At 42.9% G+C, this 11,540-nt stretch overlaps 1 pseudogene; it reads left to right on the top strand.

The window, feature by feature from the left end:
• Nucleotides 1-3,169: 3,169 nt before the first annotated feature.
• Nucleotides 3,170-10,377, top strand: LOC131837180 (large ribosomal subunit protein bL9m-like; annotated as a pseudogene).
• Nucleotides 10,378-11,540: the final 1,163 nt, after the last annotated feature.

Here is an 11,540-nt window from a genome sequence, read left to right as displayed (position 1 = left end):
TCCCTATAGGCAAGCAGTAAAGTTCTGAACAACAGGAACGGTCATGGATAATTCATATTAATGCTGTAAGGTAAATTACTCCATCACACTCAAAGTAAAGTAACATAACATTTCTTTGTCTATCACCAATGAAACAACTCCCCCAGGTAAATGATTTTGGACCTTCCACCAATTCTGGTACACAGAATTCTTGAGCAAGGCCCATGTGTATTTAGATAAAGGCCTGGATGATGGAAGCCATAGCCCAACAGCACAAGGTGACACTTCCAGCAACTATAGCAGTGTAACAGCCATGGGATAAGACCTCTCTTTCTAGCCCTAGTGATTCATCTAGGGTCTTGCATACCCGGCTGGTCATTGTGTGTCCAGTGTGATCCATTCAAAGTCAGACAAGTCTGTTGGCAAGTGTACTCTACGGTAATATCGCCCTATACACAGGGGATATTAACACTCACAAAACACTTCCTACACAGCTTACAGATACATGGCGGCCAAACATTTAGATTCAGCCACCTCTAAGGTGCCCTTTTCAGGTTAGGCTCAAATCTACTCTTGGAACCTGGTGGTGTGATAGTCTGATCCTTTCCCAAGTCTGAGGAGCTCAGTATCACAGAAAGAGAGGGAATCTTCTTCAACCTTGTAACATTACTTCTTTCTGTCTTGGAATAATACCTCTTAATTTTCTATCAGCCTTATGGTAGTTGCTGTGGTATACCACAGAAATCCCCCTTCAGGACTAAGGCACACATCCCCCCAGCCACAAGGAAGGGGCGTTGGCTGTTGATGGCTCACAGCAGTGTCCCTATCCAGACATTGCCCTTGACTGAAGGAAGCTGCACATATTACTTTTCCACCTCAGGGGCAACCCACACTGATGTGCTGGTACAAAAAACTGGCCCCCCATCTAAATTGGAAAATTGCTGAAGGGCCTAGTTTTAGAGTTCCTCACCATATTGGCTAAAATGGCTATTATAACTACATTGCAGTTCAGCTTATCCCTTGGCCCAATTTTGCATCCATGGCCCCCTCAAAATGTATTCACCTAGACAGCACACACAAATAGACATGCTGGATGAAAATATCAGTGTCTGAGTGTTTCCTAGGGAACCTGATGATTAACAGTTGGTACTGGAGATGATCCTACAAAGCAGACTCTCATGGATTTTGGAGCTCTATCACTAACCACCTGGTAAAGAGGAGCCCTTATTGGTAGGTAGCAAGAGGAGTATAAACAGTTCCTGACTTGTTATAGTGGTGTAATTGTCAAAAACTTTTATGAGTGATGAAATGGAATGGATTATCAGCAGAAGGGAATGCACTATCAGATGAACATAGGAGGCATTTGAGAGGTACAGGAGAGGTAGTCATTATAAGGTTATGGAATCTGTTGATGGTTGCTGGGTGCATGCAAAGCACTGAAGAAAGCAATGAATTAGATCTTTAATCACCAACTTAAGGCAAAATATGTAAAACAGACGCCCTCCCTCATAACATAAGTAGACTTAACTCCTACAGGCATAGAGCAGGAAAAAAAACTAAGGCTTAGATCTAGGTCTTACGTATAACAAGAAAATGGAAAGTTCCAAAAGAGGTTGAATTCTCGACATCAACAAGTCTACTATGACTAAGAAAGTAAATCCTAAAAGTTCTCATCACAAGAAAAAACAATATGTAACCATGTGTGATGATGGATTATTAAACATATTGGGGTGATCGTTTCATAATATATACATGTATCAAATCATTGTGTACACCTAAATTCACGTAATATTATATGTCAACTCTAATTCATTAAAACAAGAAAGAAAGAAAGAAAGAAAAAGAAAAGTCAAGTCTTTACCTTAAAATCAACATTCTGATTAAGAGTCAACCCCAAGGCATGGGAAAATCTGGATTAAGGCATTCAAAATCTTGAATCCCCTGGTTCTTCTAAAATTCATCCACTCCTCCCATGCTAAAGACCCTCATCCCTGAGGAGTCTAAAGAATCTAGAGTTGTGGAACAGGAAACACAAATTCTCTAAATGGAAACTAGGATAGTAAATGAGGCCACTCCAACTTTCATTCTGTGGTTCCTAAGCCCACGAGTTCTATGTTTTGGCCCATTACCTGACATAATGCTAAGTAATGGTCATTGATTCAGAATAGATCTCAGAGTCTAGAAAATGCACTTCATCTTCACCAGGTACCTCCATGCTGAAGCAACTTCAAAGGTGGTTTCATTCAAGCCACCAGCTTCTGAGTGGTAGCTCAGAAGTGGTAGCTCAGACTCCTAGTCATAAGCTCATGGCCACACCTTATTTGCTGTTAAGAGTTTCTCTTGGGGAAATTATCATCAAACACTCTGTTCTCAGATTTCATTGCTGATTGAGGCCCTGATAAGAAGAAAGAAAACATACCTGAAATATGTACCAATTCTAGCCACAATGAATCACTGCTCCTTCCATAGAAGAAAAGATCCAGTGTTATCCTCAATACCAAGTAACTAGTTGATCCCTCAACAGATGACACTAGATCAGGGGCTTAGCACTGGTCTTCATTGCTGACAGGGTGGGCATTTGGTGGTAGCAGAAGGTAGATTAATCTTGGCAAGCAGGAACTCATGCTATGGGTACCACATCGCCTCCATCCCTGCTATCATGGTTACTTTTACAAGTGCCCAGGCACATAGGTGGCCACTGACAGAAGCTGTTTAACACCAGTCAAGACATTCTGTGTAGTCAGTTATTCAGTACCAACCTTCTGTGCTTCACATATTCTGGTAGATGCCAACATGTTATATAAAGACCTTCACACTTCATGCCAACAACCCCCTGCCTCTTCCTCAGACAACTTTTCTCTAATCTTCTAATTTTTCTCATTCCAGGCCCACCAAATAACCAACGAAGTCATCTTCACTTCCCATGGATTAGGGCCTGGGTCCCCCTTCAGTTAAGCCATCTAGAGCATCAGAGGTACCAAACAATGGTGAGGGTTTTCTAGAAAGGGATTGGAAGAGGGAGATGAGTATCAGTTGTGTTGTCAAGATCAGCTACAGCAACAGGAGCTAGAGGTATATCCCTCTGATTTTCTTTTTGGAAGTTTCCCCAGGAAAAGAAACTACCCAGGATCCTAGAAGACATCTTCACAGGTGGTATAAACTTACTATATAGAACAAGTGGACACTAAAAATGGATCCTAATGGATCAAGACCAAGGCACTCATTTCCCCAGCCACTGGAAATATGTCTGCTACTACAGATGCACAACTGTGTTCTGCACGGGGAACTGCCCTCAGCTAAAAGAATCTGCTTTGACCAAGGTTCCGCTCCTTCCCCAGCTGATCCATATGGAGGCACAAAGATCTTGTCTCTTTGCCAGTTTGGTACTTCTCTGAAAGGCCATCCCAGCAGCACAGCAACATGTGTTAATGATTGAGAACTGCAACCACATCACTGTTAAACTTCTCCCTCTGAAAATTCTGCTTTTCTCCACTCCTTAGCAAGTGCCAGGGAATTCCACAGTAGATGATCTTTTGTACCTAAATGTCAGAGACAGACTCTGTATCCTGACAGCTCTCTACTCAGGACAGTTCTAGGGCTCCAACAGAGGCCTCTCAAGAGGCTTCTCATCTGTACCTTTCTTTTCTTGACACACAAAATGGCAGATTTCTGGAAGCCAAAGCTACACCTTTCAGGTGAGTTACAGAATGGTAAACTGTATGCAAACCCATTCCTGTTAGGGCAAAGAAAATATTCGTATTGTCCAGTATTAGTGTTGTTCTACAGGGCCCCAGAGAGCCTCTCTGGCTATGTCAAGAAAGAGAGCATTCTACCTCAGCAACAACAAAAAATTTAAAAATTTTAAAAATTTTTAAAAACAGATATGTCCAAGAAATTGGCCACTGGCCAAAAGAAATATGAAGAATATAACCAAGCTGGTTCAGGTAATGAGGAGTTTTATAATGACAGCATCCCAGCTGTCAGCCAAGTGGTCCAATGGAAACACTATGAATTGGAACTGGCCACAGTGTCTGTGAAAAGCCAGAAGTCACAGATGTATACAAAGGTGTAAGGCTGAACTAAATGGCTTCATGCCGAAGAGGAGGAAAATAATGGAAATTTCCTTGGAATTAATTCAACAACAAAAATGAACAGATTTTCTATCAGTTTGTTGGAACGATTCAGACTCGGCTTTTCTAGATGCTAACAATAGTGCCTATCCCCTTCACGTTACCAAGCTGACAGTGGAAGTATCAAACTGTAGGAAATAAACTGGGAAAGAAGGAAAGAAATCTTACTTTAATTCTTTCCTTTTCCACACATTGAAGAAATGATAGTAATCTCCTTTTAACTTTGCTATGAGACAGACAAATATTTTCCGGTAATTATAACTTCCAAGGCATGTCCTCTGACATTCTTTTACAGAATAAATGTCCACAAGGGCAGACTAGTGGCAAGGGGATAAATTTAAGTTCCAGCCTCTGGAGAGTCAGGCTTGTGGCTCTTTTGGGTACAGTGACATTGCCAACTAGTGCATCTCTACATATATATTTACATATTTTTATGTATCCATAGAGAACTTCCTTACAGGTACAGATGATGATCTTTACGTCTACCTACTCTCATGTAGCTATGGCCTAGATCAAATTAGAAAAGGTTCCCATGACCCCAAAAGTTCCCTCATGCCTCTTTCCAGTCAACACACAACTCCCATCTACTGAAGGTAACAATTTTTATTGCCTCCCCATCCCAGACTAAAAATCAATGCCTCTTTTAAAGAAAAATTCAAGTCCCAAAAAATGGTTCCAAAGATGTGGGTTCTCTTTATCATAGAGGAGAAAGATAGGGCTGGAGAACAAAGACTTAGTATCTTCCTAGGAAAGGGAATCTAGGGAAAGTGGACATTCCTTCTTTCTGTGTCTATGGCAGCAAGAAACACAAACCAAATTTAGTTATTAAGTGATACCATTACATTAAATTTTCAAATTATCTTGCTATATTATATCTCTTTTCTGCATCACATGGACAAAGAGAAATATATCCACAGATATGAACAGTGGATCAGGAAAATCCAAAAGAGAAACCTGAGCTTCCTAAAAGAAATAAATAGGTCAACAACAGCCAAACTGTGTGGGCTAGTTGAGGGCCCAAACACCACCATGTAAACTAAATTAATTGCCCCAACTTTAAGCTTACTTTCTGGGTAATTAATGAGAGTTACTGCTGTAAGGGCAGAACAAAGAAAACTTAACCTTTAAAAAACAGGCTGTAGGTTACAAAATGTAACAAATTAGAGTGTGAACATGTAACTAATCAGTCCCCAGTGCATTGGGAAAGGAGGGGGAAACAGGATACATTATTTCTCATTTTCATCCCCCAAGGATACAAGACACCCCTCATCCCATCTCCTAATAGAGATGTGCCCTGGTATATCACTGGAAACCCAATGCTTCTGTGTCTCTTACTCTGAAACTGTCCAAATTGTTTTTTTTTTTCAAACCTCAGAGGTAGATGATTAGGAAGAATATGGTTTTCTACCCAAATGGAAAAGATAAACACCTTGATAATAAGTGCCATGTTTTTCTTTTCTGTTTCCAAGCTAGGAAATTGTCTTCAGAGTTAACTTGGTTTTCAGCCCAGGCTTCAGTTGCTTGCCTCAGAGTCCTCCTTCTAGACTCTGGAATATTTTTTACAAGGAGAATGGGAATTATTACATGTTCCTTATACATTTCATCTTTTTGTTATAAGCTGGGTCCTCTAAGAAGCCACTCTGATGGAGTGTAGTATCTTAAGAAGCCAACTCTGACAGACTTAAACCCACAGGTAAACACAGATAGAAGGTAGTGATGAACTCCCAGAACCTAAGTCAGGTTTGCTGGGGTGAGGAGGTTCGGAGCCGACGACTAAAGAAAGAATTCTTAAAACGTCGTTGGTGCAAAAGGTTATTTATTAGAGCACGGGGACAGGGCCTGTGGGCAGGCGGAGATGTGGGTTGTGAGGGATGGCAGGTTAAGTACCCTGCTGTTGGGGGAAGGTGAGGGGAAGGGAGGTGTCAGTGGAGTTTTCATATGCTAAAGAGGGCCTACAAGGTGCCAGGATGCTCCAGGCCTGCCAGAGGCCTTGCCCTAGCTGCTGGATCAATGTTGTCTTTAGACCAGCCATTAACATTAAGATAGTTGGGAGACTTTTTGGTGGGGTGTCACAATCCTGCTATCAATCGTCTTTGTTAGTGAGATTTAGGACATTTGTAAGCCAAGGGAGACTCCTGTCTAGCAGGATTGTGAGCTCTGCAAGTTAACTATTTGCTTATTGTTCATGGCAGTCAGGGCTGCCTGAGGGATGCTACACTTATGGAGGGGAAAGGGTGAAGAGAGGGTGCAAGGCACCCCCTTTTGCTTTGTCCTCAGCCAGCCTCCTGCTCCCTCATCAGTAGGGCAAGGAAGCCAGAGTGGGCAGAAGTCAAGCTACAACACAAGCCCAACAGAGAGCAAGTGAAAAAGATTTATTGTAAGGAAATGACTCACAAAATTGCAGAGGCCTGGTAAATCCGAAATCTGCAGAGCGGAGCCCCAGGGAAGAGATGTAGTTCGACTCCAAAGGCAGTTTGCGGGTAGAATGTGCTCTTCTTCCGGGAAGGTCAGTCTTTGGCTCTGCAGGCCTTCAGGTGGTTGTTTTATACCCACCCACTTAATGAAGGACAATTAGCTTCACTGAACTCAGCCTCTTGATTTAAATATTAATCTAACAAATACCTTCAAAGAAACATCTAAAATCAAGTGTCACCAAATATCTGGATATAGTGGTCTAGCCAAGTTGACACATACATTTAACCATCACACCACCCCCAGAAAAGCACGATCTGGGGGAAAGACGGTTTTCTACAGCTGAGGCTCTCTGAAGGGACTCCCAGGTGAAAACTGTCTGCAGATGACATTCTCTGCAGCCGTGGCAGTGAATCTTCCCAGAGTGGAATCTGAGCAGAGCCTTTCTGGGTTCATCACACCTATGCGATTAATTACATGTATTCAACAATTAAATTTAGTGTTAAAAAGTTTATTCAGTATGATGTTTCAAAGCAAAGGCTCATAAATATATATTAAGATATAGACATAAAGGATACATAAACACCCATTTTGTTTGAAAGAAATGGTTAAGAGTGTTTGAAATACCTGAAATTATTGTTTGCATGTGCGACAAACCAAACAGAGTCTGTGCTGTTTTTACCACGTAGAATAGTTAACTCCTCTCATATGGTGAGCCTCTTGGTTGCTTGTTATCTCTAATCCCTTTCAGGGCCAGATGCAGTGACCTCTTAAGGTGTCTGGGATGAAGAAGGGGGAAACAGCTTCGAGAAACTTATCCTGTGATTTAAGCAATTATTTGATATTTCCTGGAATCAACTAGTAAGTATTATTTAAAGATAATGGGTCAGTGATGAAGTTTTAGAATATAAGTGAAGTCCGGAACCGATGACTGAGAAAGAATTCTTAAGACACCACTGGGGCAAAAAGGTGATTTTCTTAAAGCACATGGGCAGAAAGACTTGCAGCCCTGTGATCCCAAGGAATGGGATTCTCGGGAGTTGGGGAGGTGAGAACAAAGGAGGTGTTCAGAAGGACTGTCATACAGTAAAGAAAATTCTCAGGGGCGCCTGGGTGGCTCAGTGGGTTAAACCTCTGCCTTTGGCTCAGGTCATGATCCCAGAGTCCTGGGATTGAGCCCCACGTTGGGCTCTCTGCTCAGTGGGGAGTCTGCTACCCCCTCACCCTCTGCCTGCATCTCTGCCTACTTGTGATCTCTCTCTTTCTGTCAAATATGTAAATAAAATATTAAAAAAAAAAAAAAACCTCTCAGGATAATGGAGGCCTGGTTATTGTCAAGCCAAGCAATTTTTTTGGTTTGTTTGTTTTGTTTTATTTTTTCTCTAATGAGGTACCAACATTTGGGGAGACAGACAGTTGGGGAGTTTTCTGGTAGAATGTCATACTCCTCCTGTCACACGTCCTTGTCAATAGGCTTTAGGTTTAGAAGAAATTCAACTTTATTTACATTTCCTTCCACCTCAGCCTCCCTCAATTTTATGGAGGGGAGGATGATGTTAAGGGCTTCAGGAACTGAGTTATGGGTCTCTGGAAATTAGATTATTGATAAGAAATCTTCTTCTTTGTAAATCACTAGGACATTTGTAAACTGAGGGAGACTCTTATCTTGCAGGATTGTGATCTCTGCAAGTTAACTATGTGTTTTCCCTTTAGGGCAGCCAGGAGTGCCTGAGGAATGTCACATAAATCTCAAGGAGGGAGGAGAGAGGGTTGCAGGATGTCAGCTTCTGCTTTGTCCTTAGCTTGCCTTCTACTCCCTCATCATCAGGACTCAGCACAGAAACACAAATCCACAGAAGAGCCCAGCTGCCACTTCCCTCAGTTTGTGTGTCTCTCCAGCTTCTCGTAGCCATTCTAGGAGACACGAGCGGCCATCACCCCAGGAACGGGTGAATAAAGAACCATTAAAGCAAATCCCTTAGGATGGCCCACTTGGGATGGGCCTCACCATTTTCTTTATCTAATGGAACTCACTCTTTGGAAGGATTCCAGCCTCAACTAATAAAATTTACATGGGAGTGATTCCCCTCACTCTTCGGCCACAGTGATTGGCTCAGGAATGGACATGAAAGAAATGAAAGAAATAATGAAATATTTACTGAAGTTTCTGGGAAACGGGGAGGGAGAATCCGTGTGCTGAAGGTGAATTTTTTGCAGCCACCCTGAGGATGAGATAGGATGAGATAGGATAGCACTGCTGGCAGCAACTGATCCTCTGAATTAAAGACGACTTAAAGTTAATCCCACTTCTGGGCTTTTCAGTTATGTGACTTGGTGAATTTTCTTGTTTGTATTTTTATGAACTACATCATTCATACAAAGAAGAACCTAAAATATATGTGAGGTTTAATTAATTATAGCCTCTCCCCTAGATGCCAGAGAAACAGGGTGGGGGAGGGGCTGGTTGGGGGTGCTGCATAGGAAGTGCCCTGCAAGGGGAGGAGCCGGGATTTGCTAAGGCCACACTCACTTGCTGGTGCCCACAGCCTGGAGCAGGACTTCAGCCTCTCTCACAATCAGGGCACGGTCACGTGCACGGAAAGTACTACTATTGGGAAAGGGCTGCAAGCGCGGTGTTTAATGGCCACAGGGCCTCTACAAGCTCGCGGAGGACACAACCACAGCCCCATAAGCAACCTGGAGCTTCTCCTCACACAGCTGGTAGAAAGACTTGGAGTCCTGGGTGACCTGGTCTCACTGAAGAAATCCTTGGACCCGAATTACCTACTGTCTGAAGGTCTGGGTGAAAACAAGAAACTGAGAAGGAGAAATTGCTGAGACGAGAAGGAAAATTCGAGAAGATCCAGGCGGGGCAAAGTGAGAGGACTGTGAAGTTTCTGAGGAGCTGCCACCTGGAGGTGGGGTGAAGAACAAGTTCAAATGGGAACTAAACCCTGAAACAGCCACCAACTATTTCTTCAAAAATAAAATAAGATAAAAGGGGTGCCTGGGTGGCTCAGTCGTTACGCATCTGCCTTCGGCTCAGGTCATGATCCCAGGGTCCTGGGATCAATCCTCACATAAGGCTCCCTGCTCAGCAAGAAGCCTCCTCCCTCTCCCACTCCCCCTGCTTTTGTTCCCTCTTTTGCTCTCTCTCTATCAATCAAATAAATAAATAAATAAAATCTTTTTTAAAAATCAAATAAAAACAAGAGAGGGAGACAAACCACGAGAGACTCTTAACTCTAAGAAAAAAACTGAAGGGGGTACCTGGGTGGCTCAGTGGGTTAAAGCCTCTGCCTTCGGCTCAGGTCATGATCCCAGGGTCCTGGGATCAAGCCCTGAATCAGGCTCTCTGCTCAGCAGGGAGCCTGCTTTTGCCTGCCTCTCTACCTACTTGTGATCTCTCTCTCTGTCAAATAAATAAACAAAATCTTTTTTAAAAATTAAAAAAAAAAAACACAAAACTGAGCGTTGCTGGAGGGGAGGTAGGTGGGGGCATAGAGTAATTGGGGGTTGGGCACTAAGGAGGGCACATGTTGTAATGAGTGCTGGGTGTTCATATGTAAGTGCTGAATCACTAAATTCTACCCCTGAAACTAATAATACACTCTATGTTAACTAAACTGAATTTAAATAAGTTTTTTGTTAAAAAATCGGTGTTGTAGTCGCCCCACATGCATTAAAATTACCAGAAGAGCCCATTACACAGTGGGCAACAGCAAATGGACTGGACACTGTGAGGGTACCTATGTCTGTGGTGAACCTTGAGAGCCCCAAGACCAAAAGCTACAAACATGGGTTAGCCCAGCAAGCTGCCAAGGGAATGGCCCCCACCACCTCTGAGACCATCTGAACTCACTCTCCCTTGAAAGCAGAATGGCAGAATCAGTGGAGCAATGAGCAAAGATGGGCCAGGACCCTGGTACCACTCCCAGCTCTGACCAAATAATTAAATTTTAGAGAGCATATGGGGACAGGGGCCTAAGCTGCACGTTCACTTTGTAACCTCCGTATCTCCCACCTCAGTCTTTGCCCGTTATCACATGGGACCTTGCTGGAACCGTCCTGCTCGAAGAGTATCAGGCAATTGGTTTGATTAGCTAAATATCAGCAGATGGAACTGTCTAGATCCTGTTTAGGCTCTTCCTTCCCTGGAACACTTTGGAGCAAATGGAAGAGCTACCCACTGTCTCCAGGACTGGGCTATCTCTCATACAAACAGAATATTTGTAGCTCAAGAAGAAATAGAGAGACTGTATTCTTTTCATTAAAAAAATTATAATAAACAAAAACAATTATAAAGCAAACACCAATGTAACCACCAAGTGAGGCAAGAGAGAATATTTCTACAACATCAGAAGACACCTATATACTTCTTCCACCTCCCAGAGGTAACTCCTTGCCTAACTCTGATTATAATTATTCCTCCTCTATCCTGTGTAGTTTCTGTTTGCCCTCCAGATATATTCTCCATCTTTCACGTTGCTCTGGACCCCAAGAGAAATAAATATATGTATTACATTAGCAGATTCTCTTCTCCTCTGGTTTTCAGTTGAATGTGACCAAAGGGAGGGATTGGAGGAAAATTGGAATATTGGAGAGGAGAAACCAGGGAATTTCTTTGTCACTCAGACTCTAGGGCAGAGGCTGCCAGCAGCTGTGTCTCCTCTTTGAAGTTCCTGCCAGGAACAGCCCCTCGCTTTGTGTTTCCCTGTGCCATTATGGTTCCGGCCTTTACCCGAAGGCCCCAGGTTCTGGACTTCGGTAATAGTTCCAACTCTCTATGCTGGGAACAACAATCTCCAGTAAGAGCCACCTTCCCTCTGTTGTTTCTCCACTCTGACAAGATATACTTGGTCCCAAGTGATGGGTTGATTCCCTAGATAGATGACACTACCTAGGGGGCATAGCTCTGGTCTTTGTTGCTAGCAGGTTGGACATTTGATGGCAGCAGAAGCTAGATAATTCTGTTTGCTCATTTTGTTCATGAGTTCTCTTCCTGAGTACAATTCTTTC

The sequence above is a fragment of the Mustela lutreola genome, chromosome 7, assembly GCF_030435805.1.
Source record: "Mustela lutreola isolate mMusLut2 chromosome 7, mMusLut2.pri, whole genome shotgun sequence".
Taxonomy (NCBI): Eukaryota; Metazoa; Chordata; class Mammalia; order Carnivora; family Mustelidae; genus Mustela; species Mustela lutreola.
The sequence above is the reverse complement of the archived record's forward strand: the minus strand, read 5'-3'. Positions and strand labels throughout refer to the sequence as shown.